The sequence below is a fragment of the Plectropomus leopardus genome, chromosome 13 (genome assembly GCF_026936395.1).
Source record: "Plectropomus leopardus strain MGB_pleo_1.0 chromosome 13, ASM2693639v1, whole genome shotgun sequence".
Taxonomy (NCBI): domain Eukaryota; kingdom Metazoa; phylum Chordata; class Actinopteri; order Perciformes; family Serranidae; genus Plectropomus; species Plectropomus leopardus.
This window is the reverse complement of record NC_142188.1, coordinates 6,930,920-6,951,167: the sequence shown is the minus strand read 5'-3', so window position 1 is coordinate 6,951,167 and position 20,248 is coordinate 6,930,920. Positions and strand designations below refer to the sequence as shown.

Below are 20,248 nucleotides of genomic sequence, written 5' to 3'. Positions count from 1 at the left end.
GCTCGGGCCAGTTATACCGTCCACAGTTAAAATAAACGTCACTATCGGTAAACGTGCTATCACGAGGCTATTTAACAAGCTATCGCTATTTAATGAGCTAACATATTAGCACAGGCTGCTAAAGGAAGCGCCAGCGAGCTAGCTGGTTAGCATCAGGCTTCAAAGTGTAGCTTGTTGTTGCTTAGCGACCAGCAATGAGCCTGCTAGCATGGAGAGTTTGTTTGTGACTTTAGCCGCTCGCTAGGAAAATACATAGAGGAGCAACACGTGCAAGTAAATGGACAGAAACAGCAGCGACTAACGGCGTTAACACGACTTATTTATATGAAACGAAACAACTTGGATGTAAAAAAGTGCCGCGCAGGTTGTTAAGTTTGGCTAATGCTAACGGGTCACCTGAGGCGAGCAGCGCCTGGCGTTCACGTGTCGTCTCAATCAAAGAAAGATGGTTAGCGATAAATGTTTGCAATGCAAGGCGTGATTTGAGTTTATTGTCAGCGTTAAGTTGGTCAACTTAATGCTTTAAAAACAACCGAAGCTGCGCAGCCAAGGAGAAAGACTTTTATTCTGCAGCCACCAAAGTAATCAAGGTAAGTCGATGACAGTAACCTGTCTCATCTCTTCCCCTTCTCCCTCTTCTTATGTTAAGATGTCTGTCTGGATTTCACTTAAATGCTTATAGCTTCATCATTTTTTTGGTTTGTTGTCAAGGTTTTAAAGCAGTGATACTCAACTTAGTGTGCTGGATGCCCTCCCCCATTTTCTGATTCACAATAAAAATAAAGTGATTCACAATGGGAACTGTTTTGTACTTTTTTAATACATAAGGTGCCAGAGTGCATAAAACAGCATTAAAAAAGAGCCCATGAAGACCCCCCACACACCCTGACAGAGGTCCTAGCTAAGCCCCTAAGTCTTAAAATCTTAGAAACATCCTAAAATCCCAGTAACATCCTAAAATCCTAGAAACATTATACATTCCTTGAAAGGTCCTGAAATTCCAGTAACGTCATAAAATCCTGGAAACATCCTAAAATCCTACAAACGTCCTAAAATCCTACAAATGTCCCAAGTCAGATAAATGTCCCAAAAACTGAGAAATCTCCTGAAATCCAAGAAATGTCCTAGTGTCCAGAAATGTCCCAAAATCCTACAAAAGTCCTAAAATCCTTAGCAGTGTCCCATGGGGTTGCCTGTACTGGCCTCCTGGCATTTTGCAAGTGTCCCCCAAGCAAATCAAGTTGAGTATCTATGATTTAAAGGGTCCAGAAATATGAATCAGAGGCACTGGGTCTTCAATTTCCAAAAAATACAAGGGATGCAGCATTTTTTAATATCCTCATGAAGTGAATTTCATCATTGCCATTGTGCTTTTACCCTTCACACGTCATTAATCCACTGCATGCATCACAAAATCTGCTTTCACATGATGATATCCTGATAAGTAGCTCTCTAATCTCTGGTTCTTTACCAGGAGAGGTGTAAAGTGTTTCTCTCTACTAATCTTATGTTTGGGTTGAGTGGACCCCTACAGTGACCCAGTGTCAGGTGAGCCTGGTTATCAATATTTCACAGCCTCATTACAGGCTCATTACATGACCTGAACAAAACGTGGAGGAGGAGACGGTGCTACACCTGGCTGTCAGACTGCGGGCTTTTTCAGCTGGCTGCCTGCAGGGTTCGGACTCTGTGCCAAATGATATTATGGTTGGAGCATATTCTTCTTAGATTTTGGTGGTTGTGGCACGAGTGTCAGGATCTATTATGTTCCATTCTGGGCGGTGTGGGGACAATATTTGAGGTTATTTATGCACTGCAAGCCTGTTCAGTCAGATTGACAAAACAAAACCTGCAGCTAAAGTTGTAAGACAAGTTGAGTTGGGAGAAATGTTAAGTGATATAAAGTTAAGTCATCGTCATCATGAGTCCAGATATGAATATTTGGTTATAGTTTTGAAACCTGAGCCCTCGCTTGATTTCTTGAAAAAACATGGAAAGAGGGCAAAACATTAGCAAGACATTGGAAAAAAGTTACCAAAAAAAAGAAAAAAGGCAATTACCTATATATATGTATATGTATGTGTGTATATATATATATATATATATATATATATATATATATATATATATATATACATATATTTCTATGACCTAACTCTAAATGTGTAATTATAAAAATCACAAGATTTGTTACCTTGATATTGTTTTTCCACTCATTTGATACTTCTCTTAGTATTCTCTCTCAATTTTAAAGGTAATTTTCAGGTCAATTTCTTGTCACCTTTTACTTTTTTTCACCTTTTTTTGCAGGTTGTGGTTCATTTCATGACAAGTTGCTGATTGCATTTTTTTCTGCTTTTTTTTTTACATTAATGTTACATTTCAAATGTTTAAATGCTTGTGAAAGGCATCTGAAGGCAGTACAAGAAGACTGATGTCGATTTAGGTTTCAGATAGTTAACTGCATCAAAGTTGAGGGTTTAAAAAAAAAAGAAAATCTGGGTTAGGTAAAATTAACACATAAGGCGTCAGCTTTAACCAAAGGGCTTGTCAGATGTTTAGACAGTATCACAAGATCCCCCCTCCTTTTTTTAATTTATTTTTTTTATTTTTAAATATTCAACACATAAAAACACAGTACACTAAACACACAACACAGAATAGATTTTAACAATAAAATCCACATACTTATCATACTTTAAATCTTTTTATCTTTATATTCAGTATAATAAATACATCTTCAGTGGTGGTGGTATGAAGAGGAAAAGTTTTCTTAAACTGTGTGCCTTTATCCTCCTATACCATGGCAGGCTTTTCCCCTTGTTTTCAACCAATGACCGGCCATACAGACTACTTTATAAAGAGCACACCTTGGCCTTTAATGCTTTTATCCCCTTAGCCATCATACCTATTACTATGATTTTCAAAAAAATCTCGGACAGCATAATATGCATTGTTTAATAAACAAGTCTGATAGCACCAATAGTCATACCTGAAAGATTATTGTGTTGTTAAATTGAAGCCCAAATAAAACAACATTTTGCAAGTTAAAGTCCTTGCTATCATCAATTTCTAGTTTATAAAATACAGGCAGACATTAATTTAAGAAAAAGTAATAACAGTTATGGACACAAAGACACACTGGGGATGGGAATCACCAGAGACCCTGCTAAAGGATATTATCATGATAAACAAACATGCACTGCAATTTATTACCCCCTTTTAAACTGCAATTTATTTATTTATTTTTTGTCAATCTAACATGAAGTTTTCAGCCTGATCATCTCACTTCAGTCATTTTCATTTATATTTCAGCAAAATATTTCTAGTGGACTAAGAAAGCAATTCATTTTATTATTGGATTTGCAATATAAATAAATGATACAATAAAAAAAGATACTTGGCATTTGTATATCAATAAAATATTGTCATGCAAAAATCAAATATGCTGCATTAATTTTTCCATTACCTCTTAACATATACTAAAACAAAAGCATAGATGGGATTTAAAAGACTGGAGACAACTGGAGTGAATGACCTAATGAGCTTGTTCAGTTATCAGCAGGCAGGATTTGTCTATAGTGAGATCCTTGATCAATAAGTAGTAGAACTGCTGTTTAGGTGGCTCTGGTCTTACTTTTTGCTGGGAGGCCTACAAAAGAATTTCATAACATAAAACAGTGCAATATCACGAACACAAATTAACATTTTCTCTTCATCCTTCTCGGTCTCTGCCATGTGAAACACATCATTCTCATGTCATAATATTTTCTTTTTTTCCCCAACATCCTGCTGTTCTGTCTCTCAAACTAATGATACAAAATGAACCCGAGTCACTACCAATTCTCCATCCAAAGCCCAAAACTGGCCTTAATTTTGGGTCTCCACCTGTCAGTGACAGGGGCTGACACAGACCATCCCCTTCTCAAAAGGCTGCGTGCGTGAACGCCTGATTCAGAGATGTTTGACGCAGCTGCCACAGCCTGGCAGTGTTCCTCTCAGCTCCAGTTACATTTGTACCCCTCTGTGTGGCATGTCTGTCATGGGTGTCCACATGGGACAAACAGGTGCTCACAGCTGTCTGCTGGCTGACACAGCGCTGTATGATTATATAACACAGTATGCCGTTGTAAGTTGGCAGACCTTGTTCTTATTGTCTAAAGCTATGGTTCGTACAGAGTTTGGCAAAAGAGCCTTTATGTATGCAGCTCCATATGTGTGCAGTCTTCTGCAGAAAGACTTAAATCTGCACTCTTTGGTTCCTCCAGGCTGTTTCAAAGTACTGTTGCAGGACTTCCTCTACATACTAATGTCAGGGAGTATATTAGCTGGTCTTTTAATTGTCCTGTGTTTATGGTTTATTTATAGCATATATGAACATACTTTTCAGTCGTTTCTTGTGTTATTTTGTGTTCTTTTTGGTGTTTTATGTCATTGCTTTGGAGTTGTTTATTTTGATTTTGGATCCATGTTGTCTGAAATGTAAGGCATGTGTTTGTGTTTACCTGGTCTGTATGACACCTCTGACACATATTTTATAAAAGCGGCAGTCGTCATATCCCAAGAGTTGGCTGCAAATTGATGTATGTGGTTCTAGGTACATGAATTTAGGGCCGTTTTATGTCTTTGAGCGCCCAAATTGAGCTTCTGGGATTAGATCTGCAGATTTATGGCAAGGCTTACTCAGTCAGAATAGTGTTTGTCTTTGAAATATTCATTGGCCTTTCAGTGCGCTCTGCATCAGGTGCAGCCATGAACGTGCACATCCGTCAGTATCACCTAAAATCCCCTAAAAAGTTTTTAATAAAACAACTTGTGACAGTTCTGACTCTACATAAGCGCACATTTGAAAGAGTCTGTTGTTGTTGTAACTGTTATTTGACAAGTCAGACTCCAATGTTTATTTTCTTCTGCGGCAGTCTCCACAGTCAGGTTGTCATGAGGGGATTAGGCATACTTCGTCTTTGTAAAAAGGAAATCGGAATGAAACCAAAAACAGCAGCGGCACACACGATAATATCTGGTGCCAGTTTGCCATGCCGGCCTGATCCTCTGTGTGTGTGCTGTGAAAACAATCGGCATTGTGGGTGTTTTGTCCCACCCACTCGGCAGAACCTGGAGCCCCACTGAAGCGAGGGGACTGGGAAAAGTTCATACATGCACAAATCCTAAGCTGCACACACATGCACTTTGCAACGCCTGTATTTTCTGTACATACATGTGCACACAGAGTACAATGTCGGGCTCTGAGCTGTGAAAATCTTGATAAGTTCATGACCGCACAAACAGCAGCACGTCTCCCTCTCTTTACTGTCTCCTCTGCTGACCCCTCTCTCTGTCCTCTGTCCACTCCATCTCCTCCTCCTCTTTTATTCTCTTGTCATTTCACCTCCACCCTCTCTGTCCTCTCCCACTTTATCTCCTCCTATTCTGCTCCTCCACTTGTCCTCGCAGAGTGCACCTGAGTGACCCCGTTACGTTGGCAGCTGGGAGGCAGATAGCCAGCACACCCGCCGGCCTCAGTATCGCCCTCTTATCTTCCTTGCTAGACCAAATATCTCTCAGAGTGTACAGGCAGACACAGTGAGATAGCAGGTTGCATTCACACGAGCGCAGCCAACATAAATACATAAACAACACACAAACATCATCGTCACTGCTATCTCCCATCAACTTCTGTATCCCTGTGCCATCACCCTCATTACTCGTGGCATCTTAGTCGTGTCATGTTCCTGTCGTAGATTAGTTGATGAAGCTTTAGATCAGATGGAGCAGATGATTTTTGTTCCCTACACTGTGGTGCAGACAGTCTCTGTGTTTAAAATGAGCCTACGTGTCCCTGTCCTGTCATTTACTGTCACCTGCAGTACCCGTAATGATACACTAGGTGTCAGTGTATGGCTGTGGTTAACCATAGTCCTTCCTGGCTGTCACTGAACACAACACACTGAAACTGCTGTGGATGGATTTGCAGTGAAGTCTCTTCAAACACACTTGTTGCTGCAGCAGAGGTCTTTCCTGTAAAATAATGGACTTGGGACTGGGTCAGCAGTTGAAATTCTCACGCTGTAATTTTGTTGTGTGAAAAGAGTGATTTTTATACTCTTGATTTTGGTAGAGTACTTGCAAGAGTTGGCTTGTAAGCTTTTTGCAGGGATAAACTCTTTGCACTGTCAAATTGCCTGAAGCACCCTTTCCTCAGTTATGCGTGGTGTACGAATTCGGGGTCGACTGATATTGGTTTTTCAGGACTGATACAATATGGATTATTAGAATTTAGTGAGTCCGTTTTGCATTTTCAATCAAATTGAAAATATTTCTGTTGAAATTTAGAATTTGGATTACAACAAACTCCAACACAAAACTTTGTTTAAATGCCTTTAGCAAAAGTTTAATCAAAACTGAAACTTAAACATCATGTACAGCAAGTTCCCAGCAACTCTTTTTTTTTATAAAGTTAAGTGAAAATCTAAGTAAAAAACGAATGAATAAAAACAGCTCCCTGAGGTTTTACAAAATAAAAGTTCCTCCCATGCTGGCACTTTCTTTACATGTATTGCAGACTGCCTTCCCTGCTGTTGGTTGACTGTAATACGCACACTTTTTCGTTAATTAATTTTATCTGTGATTATTAAAATAAAACAGTGATACAGATAATCGGCAAGATGCCAAATATCGGCCGTGATAATCGGCCAGGCTGATAATCTGTAGACCCATAGTACCAGTTCACGTAAACAAGTGAAGTGTTGTTTAAAGCAGGTTTAAAAATGCAGAAGTTACAAAGTGCCCTACAGGAAAAGGAAAACAGAAAAGGGAGATCAGGAGACACTATTTAAAACAAGGAAGAAGAAGTTTAACAATGGAGTGTATTTATTCCACAGAAACTTAAAGAGACACAACGTCTGGCCCATGTCAGCTTTTGTGTCTTAACATGACGACAGTCCATCTGGAGAAATAGTTAATTGCAAAAAAGTATTTGTCTTTCATCTATCTTTGACCCCATTATAAATACAGCTTTTTTACAAATTTGTGTAAAAAAGTCTAATCTATCTGACTCTTGCAAGTCATTTGGAATCAAATTTTGTATCTGTAGCAGACCTAATGTTTGGCTGATATCAGACATAATTGTCAACTCGTTACACTCCATTTCCATCGATCCAACTCGAACGCCGTGGAGTGGGTAAATTCAAATGTGTGGACTTAGGCAAAACCACTAGGTCATTGTTAATCGGTATTTAATTCCTGCTTTACGTCATCTTATTGCCATCTTTAAGATGTACCTTTATTTTGAAATTACCGTTCCACGTCTTAGTCATTTCCACCCCTGTGCTAATAGTGCTAGTTACCTAGCCCCGGGCAGATAATAATCTTTATTTGTTTAGAACTTTTCAAAAAAAAGTTTACAAGGTGCTTCACAGACATAAAAACAGAAAATATACAGTACAATTATAAGATTCAAATAAGTTCAATGCAGCTGAGAAAAAACAAAGAAAGAAGATAAGAGACAATGATTAACAGAAAATAAACAAATGAATCAAAGCATAATGGTAAGAAAACAAGTAAAAGACAGTGAGGATATTTACTATTTCAAAATCGTGTCATGACAAACTTTGTGATATCAGTAACGTCCAAAAAATCTGTTTAATACCGCATCATGATGAAACTTGTGATTTACTCTATGAATAATCAGTCAACATATATGACATACCTTTTTAATAATTCTTGTTATCTATTTGAAGATGTATTTCTAAGCCCTATTTTCATTTTACACGAAGCAGAGCACATCTTCCAAATAACCCTTTTCTGAGCTGAGATATGATGGATTGGTTGCTTCCAAAAATACCCGCAGATCCATTTGAGCTGTTGTTATTGTGCGGCTCTGGCACTTTTAGGACAAGGCCTGGAGGCGTACGAATGTTTCCAATCTGCCTTGATGTACCTACTACCTCTCAGAGTTCCTTTCTCACTGATTGTCTGTGATTGAAACCTGAGAGGGACTTTGTTTCCAGCCAAGTATTGTCTTGCTGTAGGGAGAAAAAAACGACAACCAAGCCCTCAATCAGAGACCTCTGCAAACACACCAACTAACTTCTCAGCACTGATGCAGAACTATTCAATTAAATCTCATACTATACACACACCGAGCCATCCTCGGAGGTGTGTTTCCTCCTCTGAGCGAGCCTTAACCACACTCTGCAGCTCTCTCTCGCCGTCTCTCCTCCTGAGGTGTTTGCATAGGGAAATGGTCCGTGAAATGGCTTTGATGGAATCAAACTCCATATTAAGACAAATACATATTTCATAGAAGTTGATGGACTGATTGATGGCTGTGTCTTCATTTCCTCTGTGCATCACAGCCAGAGAAGATCTTTATCAGAAACAGTAATATGAAGGATCATGGCTCGGCTTGTTTCAGAGAGGAGCTGTTCTCTTGTCGTGTTGTGACTTTGGATGATTCTTGGTGTGAGGGTCTTTATGTGTAAAATAAGCATGTTTTTTGTGTGTTTGTGTGCTCGTACAGCACCTGTTGTCTTGATAAAAGCCACAAGGGGGCACCAAACTGCCACATGTTGATGTTGTGGTGTGTCCTGACTGAAAGCTCACTCTGCTGTTGAAGGCAACAAACACACTTTTGAAAAACTCACTGAAGGATGACCAAAAATGCGGCAGCAACAGTGTCCTGGATCCACGGCCAGTTGATGTGGCAGCAGACTCACATCGGAGAGGGTGGAGGGCGGTTCACGTTTTTTAACCAATGCAAGTGTTGTTTTAGCATAACAAGGCTGGCTGACAACCCCCTCTGACCTACCCCACCTCGCCCACTTGCACCACCTTTCATTAACCTCAAAACCCAAATCCATCCAACTGGACCAGTGATGGCAACTCGCTGCCGATGCTGGCGGTCACACCCCTCTGCACAGCCATAATGGGCCGTGGCACAATTGGGGGCCACGTAACCAACAACATTCCCCGTCCTTCCAAGAGGCCGGTTGCCTCTTGCCTGTTACCAGTAACGCCGTTTGTCCCTGTTTGTCTGCGCTCACCAAAAAGGAAAGAATGTTTTCCCCCACAACATGGCTGTGTGGGGATTAAGGCCCATTCTGAGTGGCCCCGGGTCGTGCGGCAGATGTTAGCCAGGATAGTGCTCGTTGCCGTGCCGACAGTGAGCCGGCGGGATCGGCCCGCCCAGACGACGTTAAGCCTATGTACACGTACGGGAGAGCAGAGGGGGGAGGAGTAGGCCGGTGGAGGGCCTGTCACACATTGGTGGGAAATTTGTCACAGTGGTCACACACTAATTCATCGACACTGTCTCTGATCATCATCACACATGCACATGCACAGAAAGAGCTTCGTCTCATGCTGGACATGAGGACAGGAAATAAGTGCCCTCAGTATCTATCTGTGAGTGGACGTTATTACTTAAATATGTTTATTATTTCTGATTAGCCTTGGTTAGACTACATAAGGTACATTTACACTGTAAAAACACGTGTGTTGTTGGATCAGCTTCACTGCGTTCTGTAAGGTGTGTACCTCAGGTGAGCTTCTAAACCAACAGGTGCCCATCATCTGTCAAACTCGCTCCCCTGTGTTAGAAATCTTTTACCTCCCAGCTGATGTTTTAATGTGATGTGTTGTTTTAAGTGCTAAGACCTCAAGTGCTTGACACACAGCCCGTGACTAAATGTAGAGATGGCATCGTTGATGAGAGAAAAATCATTCGTGGCAACTATGGACGATTCTGTTGTGTTTCAAAGAAGTTTTTCACCAATATAAAAAGAGCCCTCACATAAAACTAGACTTTCTCTGCTCGGGGTTGACAGATTATCAGCCTGGACGATTGTCAGGGCCGATATTTTGCATTTTTCTGATTATCTGCATCAGCAATTTATTTTAATGAGCACCAACAAAATTAGTTAGTGGAAAAAGTGTGTCAGTTCATTTCAGTTTTCACTGGACTGTATGCAGGGAACTTGCTGTGTATGATGTTGAAAGTTTCAGTTTTGAAACTAAAGCTAAAAGCATCTAAACAAAGTTTTGTGTTGGAGTTTGTTATATTCCAAATTCTAAATTCAGACTGACATTCGTTTTTAGTGTAAATGCGTATCGGTTCCAAATATCTGTTATCGGTCTCATTAAGTATTAATAATTGGTATCGGCCCTGAAAAAACAACATCAGTCGACCCCTAGAAAGATGCAAATACTTTTAAGACTAGTGCTTCATGACCAGAGAAAACAGAGAGAAGGGAGGTAGAAAACCTACAACTACCAGAATGCATCTTATCAGATGAAAAAACGTTCTTGCTGGTGGGATCATATAATGTGGACTGGTCCATGTGTAGCAATGGCAGCTGACTAAATCTTGTATTACAGTTAAACGGTAAACTAAAACATGTTTCTGAAAACATCTGAGGTGAGAAATGTGTAACTCAGTCACAGATTCCTGGTTTATATTTGATCAGCACATGTGATCTACATTTTTCGTCCAATGGAGTTTCGCGGGGGTGAGGGGGGATTTCCAGGCATTGGTTAGATGGAGGAAAGTTTACCACAGTTCATCTACACAAACTACCCACTATGTTTTGATGCAAAAGTGGTCGAAAATTAGTGAAGTGTCCCTTTAATGCATAGATTTTTAACTTTTGGCAGGATTAAAGGAAAAAAACGAAACCTGATCACAGCAGCTGGACAGTAGATGTAAGAAAATACTCTTTTTATCCCTGAAACTAATAATGTGTCATTGACATTTTGCTAATACAGATGCACAACGGCAGGTGAGAAAGTCTAAGTACATGAAAGAAAAGGATTGAAAAGGGTAATTTTAATAGTAATTTTTTAGCTTGTTTTGCATGTTTTCGTATTTCCTACAGTCTGCGCTGTAACCATTTACCCTAACTGCAGTGAACTCTGTTTGAATTGTAGGCGTGGGATGAGGTTGTATGGTCGTTTGATGTGAAAGACGAGCCTGTTCCTTTTACGTCAGACAGGTCTAACTGCAGGGTGAATGTGTTTAACATGGGGGCCCAGCACAGGCCCCTGTGGTACTTGTAACCGTCAGGCTCAATGGAAAGAGGATACAGAGTCTGACAAGACATGACTTGACCCAGCGGTAGAGGCAGAGCCCCGCTATTGTCCTGAATAAACAGCAGAAATCAGTGTTGGAGAATTTCCCCTTCTCTGTTTGTGTGTGTGTGTGTGTGTGTGTGTGTGTGTGTGTGTGTGTGTGTGTGTGTGTGTGTGTGTCTGACAAAGTGCAGGGAACAAGGAACTCCTTCGGGGCAAGCGGAGCACAACACTGACAGAAGCAGTGTGTCTAAGTCGGTGGACACAACTTCCACAATGACTGTACTCTCTAAGGAAGACTATTGGGCAGGACAGGGCTGTTTTCACGCACGGCTGGGTGTTTGGGCGTCCTGACAGATGGAGAACAGCCAGATGTGTGTGTGTGTGTGTGTGTGTGTGTGTGCATGCACGTGCGTGTGTAAGGTTTCCTTATTTCGTGCTCTCATTCTGCTGATTTCAAACCTCAGCAGCAGCATGACTGACCCTTTACTGCAGGCGACAAATGACTAGACTCCACCATGATGGGAAGAACTTTTCCCAAATGTGTGTCTTGACACCGTAGAGGTGCAAAGGCCAAACTAATTTTAAAGGGTTGGCCGCCATCTTGGCTTTCTTTTTCACAGTGTATGTACTGTTATGGCAGTTGCTCAGCAGGTAATGGTATAATGGCAGGTATTGTACATAGTTTCAGAAACTATGTACAAATCACTGAATAATCCTCAGATCTTTTTATGAGCAGATTTGTTGGCGCTACTTTCTTCACCAGAGATAGTCCTAATGAAAGACTCTGTTCTGTCACCAACCAGCTAGAGTATGTCCTTTAATAGCATGGGCAACTTTATACAAAAAATACTGTATCTTGTGATTCTATTGTTGGTATAAAGTGATCACACATACTGTTCAAGCTAGACACTCAGTTCACAAATATGGATTGATTTATAGGTATTGGCTTCATAAAAATCCAACCAGAAAGTGTCAAATCCCTGCACTTTAGGGCTGTCATTCGGCAAAGATGCGTGTAGTTTAATAGGCTTCTACTGAAATACTTAGAATAAATAACAGTCATGATAAATGGTTTGTTGTCATCTGTTAGGTAAAATGCCCAAAATGGCAGATTGCAATCAAAATTTTTAGATGAGGTTTGGATTATGGCAATCACTAATAATATATTGTTAGCTGCTGTCATAGACTTTATGAAGGTCACTGCAGTCCCAAAATAGAAAACAATGAAACCCCCACCGTCCAGACTAAAGATCATGTGACAATGATAAGGTGTGATAGACAACTGCCAAGTAAAGGAAAGAGCTGAGAGTCGACGCTAGAAAGGATTTCATTTCTACTTCTAGACAGGAGCGTACTGCAGCAGGGGGAGCAGGGAGATATGACACCGGCGTCCATCTCTGAGGTCACGGCAAAGGGGACAAACTTCTTGGTCCGAGTGCCATCGACATCCGACCACTCTGTGCCATGTCAACCTGTCAGAGAGGGAGAGAGGCGGAGGGAGGCACTGCCTGCTGAGAGGTGTCCGAGGTGTCATGGCCTCGTCTGGGAGGTGACAGACGGCGTGTGTGTGAGTGTGTGACGGGGGAATAAGACCGCTGAGAAGTCTAGGGGACGTTCATCGTGACCTTTCGTTTTGCCAGGGTCCATCTCGCTCTGTGCATCTGACAACAACTTTAAAGGACCCCGTCTTCCTGAGCCCTTGACAGGTGTGTGTGTGTGTGTGTGTGTGTGTGTGTGTGTGTGTGTGTGTGTGTGTGTGTGTGTGTGTGTGTGTGTGTGTGTTTTTTGGGACCTGAGAGTGCATTGAGGTTGTGTACACCGATTGTGGAAAGCATTGTCTAAGCTGTAGGTTTCTGTATGTGTTTGTACATGCCCAAAAATAGAGCTAGAGGACATTTTTGTCCTAAAATAAAGACTTTGCAGACACTTAATGTTCCCCAGCTGCATTCCTTTTGATTCATAGGGAAAGTAGTCATGTGTCACCCAGTTAGATCTGAAAATATGCTCGCTCTATACAAAATAAAATGACTGTTTATTTAAATGGAGTCTGGTGGAATTGGCAATGCCAATTTCTGGGCTTTTTGTAATTAACCCTTTGAAACTGGCATCCCTTCCTGTGCTGCTTTGAGACACCTTTCACAAGCATTTAAACATCTGAACCCTTAGCCAGTTGGTTTGATTTCTTTTGGAAACATGGGAAGAAAGGCAACTAGGAGCTCAGAAAGAAATGAAAAATAATTATCAGAATTATTAGAATTTTTAAGCAGTTTATTGAGGTAATTTTATTTAATTTTATTTTTTTACTTTTAAATTTTTTTTCGGAAGTGAGAGTAATCTTACTTTTTTAAAAAAAAGTATATCTCTGTAGGGATCCTTCCAATAATGTGTTCAGACACTCACAGTCTGATCCTGTCAGTGGAAAAAACAAGTACTTTTAGTGGATGTAAATTGATGGTGCCCACGGGCCCATAGTAGTTACATTACAGCCTGTTAAAGGCCACTGGATGCAGTGGTCTCACTCAACACTGGACCAATTTAAAAAAAAAAAAAAAAAAAAGGTCTTTCAAATATTCATGGGAAAGTACGATCCAGGTTGAAAAAATGCTTGCCCCTTAAAGTTATTTGACGAAGCGTGAGGCGCCGGTTAGTGTGTGTGTGTGTGTGTGTGTATGAACTCTGTACGCCTTCAATATGCATTTGTATATGTGTACTTAGGTTGGTTTTTGTCTTTTTGCTTTTTGAGCCATATGTTTTTACATGTTTTGTGCATGTGTCTGCACACAGAATAGATTTATTTCACTCTGTGTTTGTGAGTCCATTTGTGCGTTTACCGTTTATACGTGTGTTTGTGGTCAGGAGGTGAGGGGCGAACAACAGGGCACCAAACAGCTTTAGGAGAAGAAAATCCAACAACATAAACAAAACCGCGGTCAGTGTGACACGCGTCACCTTCGCTGTGACAGGGGACAGACACCGGAGAGGCACATAGTCCCCGAGAATCTCTTTGAAGTCAGCCAGAAATTGTGCCGCTGGTTTGGAAGTATTGTCTTTCCTGCCCTTGGGCGTTGTTGTAGGGCAGATGCACTCAGCTTTTAGAGAAACACTTGCCAGGATTAGGCCTATTAGCTGAACAGGGTGAATGACAACTATCACTGGTTTAGTGGAAATTTTAGATTCTTGTAACATTTTGTAGGTGTGATGAAACCAGAGGCCTGCCTCGTCTTTTCCAACAAATCGTCTGACTAATCAAGACCTGACTCTCCACCAAATGTCTCTTTTTCTCAGTTTTGTCTTGCCTGTCTGTCTCAGTCATTACTGGAGCTGTGTTTGTGTTTCTGCTCCGGGCGTTGGGTAAATACCTCTGCTGGAGTATTTTTTCCGCCCCCCACTTCCCACCTTCCTCCCTCCATTACCCCCTCTAATGACGTTTACACATCTGCTTAGAAGAGCTTCCACTCATCTCTCCGTCACCCCGTGTCCATCTTTCCCTCCCTTTGTTGCACATGGACATGCTGAGGCTGCAAGATTATTTTTAAGAATGACATTTTCGATTATTTGACTACAGAATTTATATTCTAACAGGGCAATTTAGTAGCACATAATGTTCATACTCCCCTGACCAACAAAAATGAAAGAGTTGCGAGGAACAAAGATATTCACACGCCCATAAAAGGCGACAGATGAGAGAGGGAGATTCATGACTACAAAAGGACGTCAGTACTTCTCTTTGGTTCCAAAATTACATCTCTCTCATTTCTCAGAACTGCACTATTGTGGCCACATGTTCAAAAGTCATAATAATCATTTTTCGGTTCTACCTTTTAAAGTTTTAGTGTGGAGAAATTAATGATATCCAGCGGTGATGTTGCAGAACTCAAACTCTTCTGTTGTGCCAGGCATGTACAAGAACTACTGTGGCCAATGTGAAAACACAACAAATGTGAATAGCCCTCGTTAGAGCAGGTGTTTTGTTTGTCTGTTTTGGGCTACAGTGGAACAACATGGTGTACTCCGGAGAAGAGGACCCGCTCCATATGTAGACACAGTTGGCTCATACATAGTTAAGGAAAACACAGCAATTCTTATTTGTTTTCCTTGACTATAAACTAATAAAAACATAGTTTGTATATTTTTACCATTTCTGCAAGTAGGTGTACCCAAATCATACACACTGGACCTCTAAAAAGGTTAAATAAGTCCTTAGCTGTAAAATAATCAGTTGATGAACTGATTTGTAGAAAATGTGTAAATATTCTAATAATTGCTTAACTTATTAGTCCTTATTTTAAGCAAAAATGGCAAATAACGTCAAATCCAGCCCCTCAAATGTGATGATTTGGTGCTTTTCCCTGTCGCAAATGATCGTAAACTGGATATTTGGGAGTTTTGTACTTGTAGGCATGATGAAACAAGGTTCTTTAGGACACCACTTTGGCTCTTGGAAATTATTATGTGCATTTTTCACATTTTTCTGACATTTTATTAACAAAACCATTAATAGATTTATTTAGAAAATGATCATCTGGTTAACCCATAACAAAAATATTACAAACTCGTTTGTTCTGTTAGCAGTAGTTATGATCCCTGCGTTTCCTTGTCTGATCACATGTATGTACACTGTGGTCAAACTTTTTTTTTTTTAAGTGTTTGCTGTTACTTCTTGTTGTGAATTGTGTCATTATGGGGCAAAAAGTCCCTCTCACTCTTTTTCTCTGGACACCTGAACTTTTCAACTCCTCACCTCCGCATGCCCTCCAAACCTGGAATAATGCTTCAAGTGATCTACACACATTTGCATGCAACAGTACACACACACACACACACACACACACACACACACACTCATATTCTTGCACACATCACTCGATAAAGAGACTTGCCCAGCGGTCATGTCACTCGAGCTTCGTTTTCCTGCTGATTGACACGGCCTATAAAACACACAGTCACACACACATATGCACATGCATACAGAGTGACTGTACCTGTCACCTCTGCTGAATAGTATTACCTTTACCTCATTTTGTTCTGCCTGTCAATCACTTCTATTCTTCTTCTGCCGACAGCTGAATGGGCTCCTGTGGGACTCTCTCTGTGTGTGTGTGTGTGTGTGTGTGTGTGTGTGTGTGTGTGTGTGTGTGTGTGTGTGTGTGTGTGTGTGTGTGAGAATGTGAATGAAAGCCTGCTGCCTGGCGCCACTTCGCCCACCCTCCACTGTCCTCCGCCAAACCCTCTTTCTTGTAATGGGACAGTTGAGACCATACACTGTACTTGTGTGTGTGTGTGTGTGTGTGTGTGTGTGTGTGTGTGTGTGTGTGTTTGTGTGTGCATGTGCACCGCCGACAGGCCTCACAGCATGTTAACTCTGAAGAAAATAGTTTTCAGTTCGTCCCCTCTTTTTCTCTTCTCAGCGGGTCAAGTTCAGTTACGCCTTAGGTCCTCAACAAACCCGCTGAAGTAGAGTGACAGACAGACAGACAGACAGACAGACAGACAGACAGACAGACAGATGGTAAGAGAGAAACGGTGGAGAAGAAGAGAACTTGACAAGAACATGACTAAGCGAGCCTCCAGACGAGAGGCTACAATGTTTTATTACACCTCACAGTACGCCGCACAACAATGTTGTGTTGATTGTGCACTTTGACTGAAGTTTTACCTGGTTGAAATTGACCAATCAGAGCTCAGCAGGTGAAATTAAGAATGTGAATGTCATCTTCCTATATAGCCCCTGAGCAACATTCAAGAATCAAGGGGGAGATACTCATGTTTGTTTACTGAATACGTCCGGTGGACATTCCGATGTTGTTGTTTTTTCTTGCTTATATTTCATTTTTGTCGTCTTATTTCATTTGCCATGTTTGAAATAAAGATCAAACTTAATAACAGTGCCAGAAAATAGTGATGATGCAGCTGCATGAGCTGTACAGAAGTAACTCTGAAGTTGAATTTTTTTTTTTTATACCATCTTCTTGGCCGTTTCAGTAGTAGTTGTTGAGATATGCTCTGGACCTGCAATTTCATCTGAAAATTCAGGATACAAAAGGTACTCACTTGTTTCTCAAAGCATTATTCACCCATAATGCACTCCTCCTCCAGGTCATGAATCAGTATGTTCTGAATGCATAGATATGATGCACATATTCTTAGATTCACAATGACTTACGCTCTCTGAGAATATCATTATCTGTGCAATCGTTGTCAATTAACATTCATAAATCTGCTTCCTTATAACTCCAGAATGTTCCTGAGAATAATCACTTTAGATACACTGATAACAGGAACTGCAAAGGAATATTTGGGCATGTTGTTAATGGTACCACCTTCCTAAAGAGTAAACGCATGCAAAAAAAACGTTGTACTTCCTGTTTACATTGCTGGAGCATGATTTGGAGCTGCAGAGCTAAAACCTTAAGCATGATTATCCCAACAATAAAAGTAATAAGAAAAGTTTAATAGAAGGAGTGAAAAATCTGTGTTGCACCATCAGTATTTTTTATTTATTTTTTAAAATTTGACCTTTATGTTTTGGTTCTTTTACTTAGAATTTGCAAAAATCTCTTCTCCACCACACAGACTCACATCTTATCTGTTGTCTCAGCGGTCACAGCCCTCCGCAATTTACATTAGACTCCGTTCAGGGATTGATCTTTTTGTTTTATCCGTTTTTTCACCCCTGATTATCTCACTCTTTCTTCAGCGGTGTGCTGTTTTCCGATTTTGTCCACCTTTCTTTGCTCTGATATGACACTGGAAGGGAGAGGGCTTCTCCCTCAAGGATACACTGAAGATAAGAGCTGGTGTGAGTGTGTGTGCGTGGTTTCATATGTATGTAAATGCGTGCATGTGTATATTTCCTCAGGTATCGCACAGTTAAAAGATAGGAGGAAAGTATGCATCGTACTGTATGTGCCTTTCCATGCATGTGCTTGTGTGCCGTTATGAGTTCACATATCAGAAGTTTGAGAGATTGGACGCAGGACTGACTTGAGTACCTGAGTGAGCTTACTGAATACATGAGTGTATGTATTCAAGTAGTCTGACTGAGACTTGGCAGGAACTCCAAGGCACCTCAGATTGGAAAATATGCACTCACAATTACACACTCACACCCTACCTATCTCTCTCTATGTAGATATACTTTCTGGTCGCTCTTTGTATGTTTTTCATGTTTGCAGAGTTTCTCTCAGAGAGTCAAAACAAGACCAGGCAGTCGCTGAGAGAGAGAGAGAGCGTCTGCGAGAGATAAAGGTTGTGAGAGAAAAAAAGCCAGAAAATTTGAAACACTGTCCTTTTTGAGAAAGATGAGACAATAAAGAGTAAAAACTGCAAGAGAGAAAGAAGAAATCAGACACTTAAATACTGTCCTTTTAGAGAGATGAGACAAAGAATGAGGAGAGTAAAAATTGTCAGAAAGAGAGAGTGAATGCTTGCAGAGAGGGTCAGAAAGCTTAATGCATTTCTAATAGGAGGTACCTCAGAAAAACATGAAGGACAAGAAAGGTGGGGACAAAGATAAAAGGCGTGGGACAAGTAGGCAGAGGGATGATAAGTGAAGGTACACAAGGAGAAATAAGAGAGAGAAAAGACTAAACTGGCAAACTTACACAGAGCCAGCTGAGGAGAGAATACGTGTGTGTGTGTGTGTGTGTGTGTGTGTGTGTGTGTGTGTGTGTGTGTGTGTGTGTGTGTGTGTGTGTGTGTGTGTGTGTGTGTGTGTGTGTGTGTGTGTGTGTGTGTGTGTGTTGGAGGGTGGGGGAATGAGGCCAGGCTGTGATGGCCTTGTGTCAGTCATCCCATGGCAGCTCTTTAACCCTGTAATTTACCACGTCACTCTTTTCATAGTGATGGGACGACTGCACGAGCTGACAGCACTGCCTCTGGCGTGTGTGTGTGTGTGTGAAAAAAGAGAGAGATGGTTAGCGAGAAAGAGTGCATACCGATGAGAAGGAATTCTTGAGATGTCAAACAAAATGTCTTTGAACCTGCCTTCATTTCGACTTTCTCTCTCTCTTGTTGCAGTGCAGCTCCAGATCTGCACCACGGCCCTAAGAGACCCTGAGGTTATCGCCACATTCGAACTCATTTATCACCTGACCACTGTTGCAGCATAAATTACACTGCTGTAAGTACCCCGAAATTATCTCACAGTGACCAGTCACCAGCCACTGGTCGATGATGCTTAGCTAATAGCAGATAAAGATGAATGACGCTTTGCTGAAGTGAAGTGAAATATCTGAGATTCAACAGTTGCCATCTTGAGCTGGTGACGTCATTCGGGGTCTGATTCGGCACAGAAGCGATCCCCGTGTTGGGGGAGTTCCCATCAAGACACCTTCTGTCCAGTCTGACCAATCACAAGCAGTGTCATTGAATGTTAGCACACAGATTGGCACACACAGCTGTCAATCATCGCAGAAAATCCCCTTTGAATAACTAATTTAAAACAAACTTATCAGAAAAATAATCACTCAAACAAACTTCAGGTTTTGGGAAAACTATTCAGTATGTACTTTGAGTTTGAAGTTTATCCCATGTACCATTTACCAACATGGAGGGGGCGGGGTTTATTACCCATACTGCACTCAGCCACCAGGGGGCGATCAAGATGTTTTGGCCTCACTTCGGGGGAGCTGTCATGTCGTCCATCTTACAATCTGCGCTAGAAACATCGAAAACTTTTATGGCAAACAGAAAGTGACGTGTTCTCTATGTAAAAACATCAAGACATAAAATGTGTTGGTCCTTTACGGGGTTTCCACGGTCATGGAAAACCTAGAAAGATCATGAAATAAGTCGAAATCATAGAAAGTTTTGGAAAAGTCATCAGTGTTTTTGTGTATAATGAAATTGTGACAGTAATCTTCCATGAATAAACATCCATGTAACATGAGGGTATATACTCTTTCTGAAGCTGTCAATGTAACATAGTTCTAATATTTGTCAGTGTGTTACTTTCTGTTAACCGTCACGTCCGTTTCATCATTTTCTCACTACGTTTTGTCTCTTCTGTCATTTATGCCTGCTAGCTTAAATTATGTTTGAATCTGATATGTTTAAGAAAACTTCAGGCAAGTTTGTCAAGAAAAAAAGGTTCCTTGAAAAGTCAGGGAAAAGTTTGGAAATTTTGTCCATGAAAATATGCGGGAACCCGTCATTCGCGATTGAGATCGGTCAGCTG

The 20,248-nt window shown here is 40.9% G+C and overlaps 1 protein-coding gene across 3 annotated transcripts in view; it reads left to right on the top strand.

Annotated features, from left to right (window-relative positions):
- The first annotated feature begins 79 nt into the window (after positions 1-79).
- Positions 80-20,248, top strand: part of wdpcp (WD repeat containing planar cell polarity effector) — a 102,896-nt gene continuing 82,727 nt past the window's right edge. The window contains exons 1-3 of one of the 3 annotated variants that reach the window (XM_088086230.1): positions 80-590; positions 12,414-12,776; positions 19,090-19,192. The gene's annotated coding sequence lies outside the window, so the exon portion shown is untranslated. The remainder of the gene's footprint in view (positions 591-12,413; positions 12,777-19,089; positions 19,193-20,248) is intronic. The other 2 variants (XM_088086231.1, XM_088086229.1) reach the window with 2 other exon arrangements.